This window comes from Echinops telfairi, unplaced genomic scaffold (genome assembly GCF_000313985.2).
Source record: "Echinops telfairi isolate 266 unplaced genomic scaffold, ASM31398v2 ScPeMD7_7469;HRSCAF=8507_0, whole genome shotgun sequence".
NCBI lineage: Eukaryota > Metazoa > Chordata > Mammalia > Afrosoricida > Tenrecidae > Echinops > Echinops telfairi.
In genome coordinates this window covers 71,553,591-71,562,568 of record NW_022111372.1, presented here as the reverse complement: position 1 = coordinate 71,562,568, position 8,978 = coordinate 71,553,591, and positions in this window count along the sequence as shown.

The following is an 8,978-nucleotide window of genomic DNA, read 5'->3' as shown; positions in this document are numbered from 1 at the left end:
AAAAAGAAAGAAAAACCTGTAAATAGATCAAGGTCTGATTTTTGACCTCTAGGTGTGTCCTCCAGTCAAGTCTGATGGGGTACCACGCTCTAGCCCCCAAGTCTATCCTTTGTATTCCCTTAGGAGCTCTCAGCTCTGCTCCCCCTGTGTCCTGATGGATTTTAAAAAATTCAATAATTCAGTCAATCAGCATTTATTGGTTGCTTCCTTAGTCTGCAAGCAGCCCTGCGAGCGCACATGGTTAAGAGTTGTGTTGTTAATCAGAGGTTGGCATTTCAAGCAGTTCCGTGGAAGAAAAGACCTGGCGATCCTTAAGGAAGTCCTATGGAGGAGCCCTGGTGGGGTAGTGGTTACACACTGGGCTGTTAACTGCAAAGGCAGCTGTTTGAAACCACAGAAAGATGAGGCTTTCTACTCCTGTAAAGGGTTACAATTTCCGAAACCCACAGAGGCAGGTTATCTCTGTTTTATAGGGTCCCTGTGAGTCACAATTGATTCTATGGCAGTGAGTGAGTTATGGGGCCATTCTACCCTGCCCTATAGGGTCGAAATAAGTTGGATAAGATGCAGCAGCAACAGCAACTACTACTACTTAACCCAAGGACTCCCTGGGAGGTGCAAATGATTTTGCGCTTAGGTACTAACTAAAAGGTCTGTAAGATGCAGCTCCCTCAGATGTACCCAGGAAGAGCGGCCTGTTGATATGCTATCCAAGGCCCCAGCCATGAACCTGCAGCCATGAACACGTAGTTCTATTCTGAAATAAACACCGTTGCCATGCGTCCCAATGGACCCAACAGCTGGCTTTGCTTTGGGGACTCAGCCTGGAGTCAACACTGGGGCCAGAGGAGAGTGCGGAGGACAGAGAAGAGAGCTTTAAAAATCTATCTGCCAGGAGATTCCAAAACAAATAGGGAGGAGACTCTTACCAACACCCATCAGCTGTGATAACAGCTATGTGAGAGGTTATGAAATTGTTAAAGCTTCTGGAGGAGTGTTGCAAGTTCTCCATGTACCTTTGGAGACAATCAGCCTTGTCCCGAACCAGTCTGGACTTGAATGCTGCATTTACTTAATGAAGCTTTATCTGAGGCTTGGTTTCCTAGTCTAGAAATGGTACTAATACCACCTGGCACAATGTTACGTGCTTGGCTGCTAACCGGAAAGTGGGGTGGTTCAAACTCACCAACTGGTCCAAAGGAGAAAGATGGTCCCGTCTGCTCCTATGAAGTTTACAGCTTAGGAAACTCCCTGGGGGCAGTTCTACATTGTCCCATAGGGTCTCTATGCATTGGAATGTACCACACCCTACAAACCACCAGCACAATCTGTGGGTGATAGGGTTGTGATCTGCTGCCAATAACAAATATCAGATGAAGGGGCTTAAATAAATAGGAGCTTATTATTTTTCCTGTCCCCAGTGGCTCAGGAGTAGGTAACCCAGGCTTAGAACCATTGCTCAGAGGAGTCACAATGATGCAGGCACCTCCTCTCCTCTCTTCCTGGTGTGTGTCTGCTCTCATCCTTGGCAATCTAATGGGGGAAGGGCAAAATGGGAAGAAGCTGAGGAGACAAACCAGCTGTATCTGCTCCCTGTTGGTGAACTTTCCAGGAAGATTTACCTGTGATTTTATCTTACATCCCATTGATCAGAACTATGCCAGACGACCAGTTCTACCTGGGATGGAAGGTAGGGTGTATCAAACATTTTAACTGGTTATGTATCACAATAGCTAAGCTTTTGGTAACTAACTCAAGGATTCGTGGTTTGAGTCTACCCAATAGCACCGTGGAGAAAGAACAATTTGCTCCTATAAAACGTTCGGTGTGGGAAACGCTCCCGGGAATCTCTACTCTGTCCTGTGTCATTGTTGTCAGGTGCCCGCGACGCAGTTCCAACTCAAAGCAACCCTACGTATGACGGGCAAAACAGTGCCCGGTCTGTATAGTACGTACTCACCATAGCTGTTGTGTTTCAGTCCATAGCTGTAGCCACTGTGTCATTTCAGCTTCTTCAGGGTTTCCTCTTTTGTCCCGACCTTCAATTTGAGTGCCTTTTAACCAGAGGGGCTCATCTACCAGTACTGTTTCAGACAATTTACTGCTGGTGTTCCCACGGTTTTTGATGGCTTCATTGGTAAGTTCTCTCCCTTTCATATTTGTTTTGGACTCTTCTGGAAGGTAGATTTTTTTTTTTCTCCCGATAAAAGGTGGTTGTTGCTGGTGTGTTTTGAGTTTTACTTAAGCTTTCTTGGAAGGTAGAATTTTAATACTATCTTCTTTCCTCTCAGTTTGAGTCTGGTTACTCAGCCAACATGTGTCCACTATGGATGTCCCTGCAAGCATTTAAAACACCACTGGCATTACTGCCGGCATCGCAGCAACAAATCAAGCTATCAAAGTGTGGCAAGCAGATAAGTGGTGGACTCTGTCCTGTAGGGGTGCTTTCAGTGGGAGCAGCACACAAGAACAATAGTCATTGTCTCTAGCAAAATTGAGCTTCTGTAAGGAAGAAATGAGTAGGCAAGATGCCAACTGTATTTGCCCTAGGACCTGAGGGAACTGGAAGGATTCTTGTCTGATTCTTGTCCTAAGGCCTGGGACGTGGTATCTACTATTTGTAGCTGGGATTTTTCTCATTGTATTTTCAGAGGATCCCCTGGCTAGGTGGCCAATGGAGACCCAGTCCCTTCACCTCTCTGCCCACCTGTCAGAGTCTGATGCATTCCTCAAGACCCAGGAGATCTCTTCCCCTCCACTAGCTTTCCTCACCTCTCTGGTCCTTAAAGGCCTTGCTGGATGCTTTAAAACCCGTGGTATGAAATGATGACATCATTGACCTGTCGCTCAGCACATACTACAAGTTTCCTGGTACCATCCAAATCTCCATGTTTGTATTTATTTTTCTCTCAGCTCCGGCATTATTTCTTGAAGACAGGAATTATATTTTACTGCCTCAGAGCTCTTTTTATTAGTTCCTACACACAGGAGATGCTCTCATTGAATACATTATTGAACATTGGGAGTTAACCAGGCTTTATTTAAGTCACTGGCAGGACAAAGGATGTTGTCGTGAGTGGCTTTTGAATCAATTCTGACTCATAGTGACCCCATGAGACAGAGCAGAATGGCTGCATAGAGATTTCTCAACTCTAACTTTTATAGATGTAGATCGAGTCAGGCCTTTCTCCTGTAGAGCTGCCAACCCTTTGTCTCATAGCCAAGTGCTTACCTATACCGGCACCCGGGCTCCTTGGAGCATGTCCTGGAATTTGCTCGTGTGCCCAGTGACAGGTCAGGCTCTTCGGGGCAAGTGCTCCTCTATCTTCATAGGGTTTCACAACTAAGCCCATCCACGACCGTAGAGTAGAGGTGGACAACTTGGTGACAGAGCCTGCTGTTGTTAGATACTCTCATGCTGGCTCTACGTCATGGTGGCTCTACACAGATCAGAATGACATGTTACCTGGCCCTGCACCACCTTCGCATCTTCCCACACTATTTCGCACACTAGTCTATTATCGGAAGTGGATTGCCAGGCTTGTCGTCCTAGTCTGCCTTAGTCTGGAAGCTCCACTGAAACGTGCTGAATTGTCTTCATCAGTGCTCTAAAATTTATATTTAGGTCCTGATAGTCCATGTGATGGCTACACAAAAACTCAGACAACATTCACGATGAAAGGGTTTATTCAGGGTGTTAACAAGCTACCATGCCGGTGAGAAACACTCAGGGTGGTTGTTTACCAGGACCTGTTACAAAGTTTCAGGTCTGCTAATAAATGCCCAAAGGGGCATACCACTCCGCTGTAAACCTCAACCCAAAGACATTCCACTCAAGCTTCGTAGGTCAGCAAGATCCACCCCTTGCATGAAGAGGCCAGCGGCACCTCGCTCCAGAAAGCCTCACCAGACTCGACTTCAGTGGCTCAGAAAGTGCAACTTCTCCAATGAGGTGCTCAGAGCCGCCTCACTTTGCAAACCAGCTTCTTGCACAAAAACACTCAGCTGCACTTGCTCCCTGGGCTGGAAAGTCCACCCTCCGGTGCCACGCTCTGGCTCCTGGTTCTGCTGCTGCTCCTGTGATGGTACAGCTGTCTTCTGGATCCAGGAGGATCACTGCACGGGGGTCTCGGGCGCAGAGGACACGTGCTCCTGCCGGTACCAAGATCCCTGCTCCCGCTTCTCAGAGGGCTCATTGAACACACCGCCGAATGGCATTCCAGGAAAACCTGGTCCCAATTACTCATGGTTGAGTCCTATCAGTATCATTCCCCACCTTCAGATGAGACCCATGCAGGGAAAGGTCATTTGACAGGAGTTAGAGACTTTGGCGAGAAGAGCCACAATAAATATTCCACTGCCCCTGCACTTGTCAACCATGGGTGAGCCTGCTGGTATTTGAAATGCTGATACCATAGTTTTCAGCATCGTAGCCTCTGCAGTAATGATAAACTGACAAATGAGGGGAGGGACCCTTAGGGCAGAGGAAATGAAATGAGGTTTAGAGAGTTTTTCTGAAGGCAAGCCTGTGTTCCCTCATTTGTTCAATTTGGCCATTGACTTCATTCATTGCCTCATTTCATCAACGGAATGCCTGCTCTCTGCCCGGCGCCCTTCTGACTATGAGCCACCAGGCCTGCGTCATTTTCTACAACTTCTTCCCTCCGGCTATGCTCACTTTCTTCAGGTTAGGGCACCTGGCAGTTTTACTGGGACCACTGATTTTAAATTCACTTCCTAAACCCACCTCAGCGCTTTTCTTTTAAAGGGGAGCATAACAAGTCGTTTAGAAAGGAGAGCATGAAGCAGGATGATTGTGGGTCAGAAAATCCCAGGCTTACCTGCCTCTGTAAAATTCAGCTCCCATCTCGGTCCCTTTGGGGTCCCAAAGGATCATTGGTATACCCTCTGCGCAGTGCCCTCTACACACGGTGCCACGGAAAGGTTTGTACTTAGGTCGATTTAATTTGGACTCTCAAAATGAATGAGGTCAGCAAAGAATGTTCCAGCCCCTGTGAAGTTTCAAGCACTGTGCTGGCCTGGGCGACAAGGACATAGAAATATCAACAAATCAATTAAGTAGTACACGTGATTAGCTGTGCCGGCTAATGGGGTGGTCTTTTCCGTCATAAAACTGAGAGAGTGCTTTCCACCGGCCAGGCCTGCTGCTTTGGAACACATTCTCCTTACGGCATCCGAGGACTCTCACCTGCACTCTGAGGCCATCCCAAGCTAGGACAGCCATCCTCTACTTCCAGCCTACCTTAGTCAATGGGGGATGCGAATGGTGGAGCTGCGTTGCTGACCACAGGTTGGTGGTTTGAGCCTACCAGGAGCACATCAGGGGAAAGGCCTAGTGGGCTGCTTCCTAACAGTCAGACTCTGAAGACCCTATAACAAGGGGCCACCATCAGTCAGGGCAGACTCCACTGTTAATGCCAACAACAGCAACCATAAAACCTCCCATTTCAGGAACCGATCACAAGGATCTACACACTGTCCCCTCCCTGGGGGACGGACAACAGAAAAGTGGGTGAAGGGAGACATCGGACAGTGTAAGATATGACAAAATAATGATAATTTATAAATTATCTAGGGTTCATGAAGGAGGGAGTGGGGAGGGAGGGGGAAAATGAGGAGCTGATACCAAGGACTCAAGTAGAAAGAAAATGTTTTGAGAATGATGAGGGCAACAAAGGTAAAAATGTGCTTGACACAATGGATGGATGGATGGATGGTGATGAGTTGTATGAGGCCCACCCCCAAAATGATTTAAACAAAGAAAACAAACAAACGAGAAAACAGCCTCCCATTTCCTGCTGAAGCCACGAAGGACGAAAAGAGGAGCTGAGAGTCCAAAGAAAGACCACCTTGCAGGGAGCGCCAGGCTGGCACGAGGCGACAGCTGCAGAACTGAAGTGGTGGCCTGGCATCTTGAGGTGGAGAAAACCAGAGCTCTCTCTCCCACCCTGCCTCTGAGCTCAGCAGACCTGGCTGAGATCTGAAAATGTCCCCCTGACTCTTGTCAGAGACAAAAACCCAGGTGTCTGCCACATGGCCACTGTAATGTACTTGAGGGGACAGCATAGCCCAGGCGTCAGTACAGAGGACCCCAGGCTACGGCTGCCTTCCTGGAGCAGCAGAGCCGAGGAAGATTGAGGCAGAGAGGACTACCTGCATCCTGTGCCACTGCTAGGCTATCTGTGGACACTTGGAGGATGGTGTGACAAGAGGCCAGCCTCAAAGGGAAGATACCCCACTGGAGGCCAGTCATAAGATGGGGTGGCAGCTAGACCAGCCAGGACAACAGACGATGGTTGGAACAGATGAGTTTCCCACAGGGCCGCAAAGATAGAGCAAAGCCTTCTGGGAACTTACTATGCCTGTTAAGGAGCTCTAGTGGCACAATGGTTAAGTGCTCAGCTACGAACCAATGGGTGTGTGGTTCAAACCTATTGTGTAAGGCTGGGTTGACTAGAGAAACAAACTCAGAGACACTCATATCTGTATAAGAGTGAGCTTTATGTGAAGGAGCTTTATATATCATGGGAGGAGGGAGGGCACACTCTCTAGAACTGATGGTAATTACACAACTCTTTAAAAAGTGATTTAACCATAGGGGTGGGGAGAAGAAAGCATTCCAAAATTGTGGAAATGCTTGTACCACTGTTCTCAATATGACTTGTGAGATTGAATTGTGTGATAGGTAGATTGAGTGTCAATAAAACTGTTAAGAAACCAATAAACAAAAGAAGCTTTATATATCAGGAAACCATCCCGGGCCAGTCCAACTCAAGTCCACAAGTCCGATTCTAGTCCGTAAGTGTCTCCTCAGACTCACACAGCCACACACAATGGTGCAGCCTGCAGGAAGACCACAGACTGGTGGGTGCAATGTCGTGGGGGTCCAATGGTGGTGGACACAGCTCCGAGGGCTCCTGCAGGTCTTCATGTGGCGTCAACAAGAAGGTGAAGGCAGAGAGATGGGAGGTTCCCAGGACCCTCCTTAGAAGGAGGCCACTCCCACAAGGAAGCATCAGGCTAGACTATACTCCTACACTTCAAGTTTACATCAAATTATGTGATTAGCACACCCATCCAGTTCCTCCACAGGAGGAAGAGCTGGCAATTTGCTCCTATAAAGCTTACAGCCCAGGACACCCTACGGGACAGCTCTACACTGTCACATGGGTCCCTATGAGTTGAAATCAACTCAACAATGCCATCCCTGTTGGGGAGTTAGGAAGGAGAAGGAGGAAGAGGGGGATTTTAATTCAATTAAATAATTATCCCCCGAAGAGGAGCTCCCACCAGAGAAGAGATGGTTTCTTGAGGTGGCAAGATGAAGAGTTTTGCCCCTTTCACAGAAACAGGGGTTCCAGAATTGTGCTTGTGAACTTCCGATCAGCACCAGGAGTGTCGGTGAAGACATCTTGAGAGGTTTCCTCTGCTGGTTGTCACTTTGGGCTTCCCTCAGGGAGCCACCTCATCCTCTGACGTGCCTGCCAGGACCAAGGTCAATATTAACCCATGCAGGGCATCTAGTGAAGAGCTTCACGTGTTTGGGGTGGAAAAACATGTGAAACTATGTACCAGAGATTGGAAAGCAAGCACAAGAGAGCCCATGCTTACCTTGATTATTAGGCAACCTAATTTTGATGCCATAGTTTCCCTGAGGGAGCATGCATTTATATTCCTCCTTTAATTAATGGAGAACTCAGGATGATTTGTAGCCTAAGAGCTGAGGAGGAAGTCATGATGCTCCTGACTTGAGTCTCTGGGGTTCTGGTTACTTCTAGGTGGGGTTGGGTTGACCCTGTGAAGAACTATGAGTGAAGGGGAGGCAAGAGGTGCTGGGAAGAGAGGCATTGACTATTTTGGGCAACGGCCTCTTCCTGTCAGTGACTCCGTGTCTTATCCAGATCTGGGCTCCAGGTCAGAAATTCAGCTCCCTCCTTAACAGTCTCAGATTCACATGCACACGCAGAACCAACTCTCACCCCCGTGCTGGAAGAAAGCCTGCCTACGGGCCTCTTCCTCTCGGAGATGCAGGATGGGAAAGAAACCATAATAACAGAAAAAGAGCAAGCGAGCACCACAAGAACTTGATAGATCTCCGCGGGAGCCAACTTCATCCTTCCACTCCTTGGAGTAGAAGAAAATCCACTCCATTTCTTTTGCGCTAAACGAAGCTGCTGGTGTCATCCCAATGCAGCAACGTTGTGAAGTTGGCTCAACTTACAGGTACTCAATGTACCAACTAACAACCAGATGAACCAAGAGGTGTCTCTTCACTGTAGAGGCAGCTACTTCGCTTCTGCGCAAGATTCCTTTAAGCAGCGGTTCCTGGAGGCATTTCTGAATTTGCTTATAGATCACGAATAAATGAGAAAAGATGGATGACGGAGTCATAGTCTGCTGTACAAACATGAGAAACAAAGAAAGAAAGAAGAAAGACAGAGAGACAGAAATGCAGTACCTTGGAGATGGTGTGAATCATCAGGAAAACAGGAAGGATTTTGCAAAGTCAATAAAAACATAAAATATTCACCTTTGCAAAGACTACCAATTACTACTAAGCATTGGCAACCGAATTAAGCACTTTATTTACCTGAATTCTCCCAAGAAGGGTGGCAGGTAGATATTCTTATCCTTGTTTTATAGATGAGTGAACGGAGGCCCGAGACGGGAAGAAACTCATCACAGATGACGGAGGTTCACGTTATTCCATAGACCACTGAGTGATAAATCCGACTGGGTTTTGTTTCTTATTTTCCCATATGAAGCACAGGGTTAATCAACAGTCAGTCCTCCATTAGACAAAAATGTTCTTTAAAAAGGAAACTATTTTTGGACAGAGAGTGAATTAAAGAGTAAACACGAGTCTCACTGTGAGTTTATTTTCACTGAGCGCACACACTCCAGCGATAATTCATCCAGGATGTGAGCTGGAACTCAATTAGAAGTCACAGGGCCTG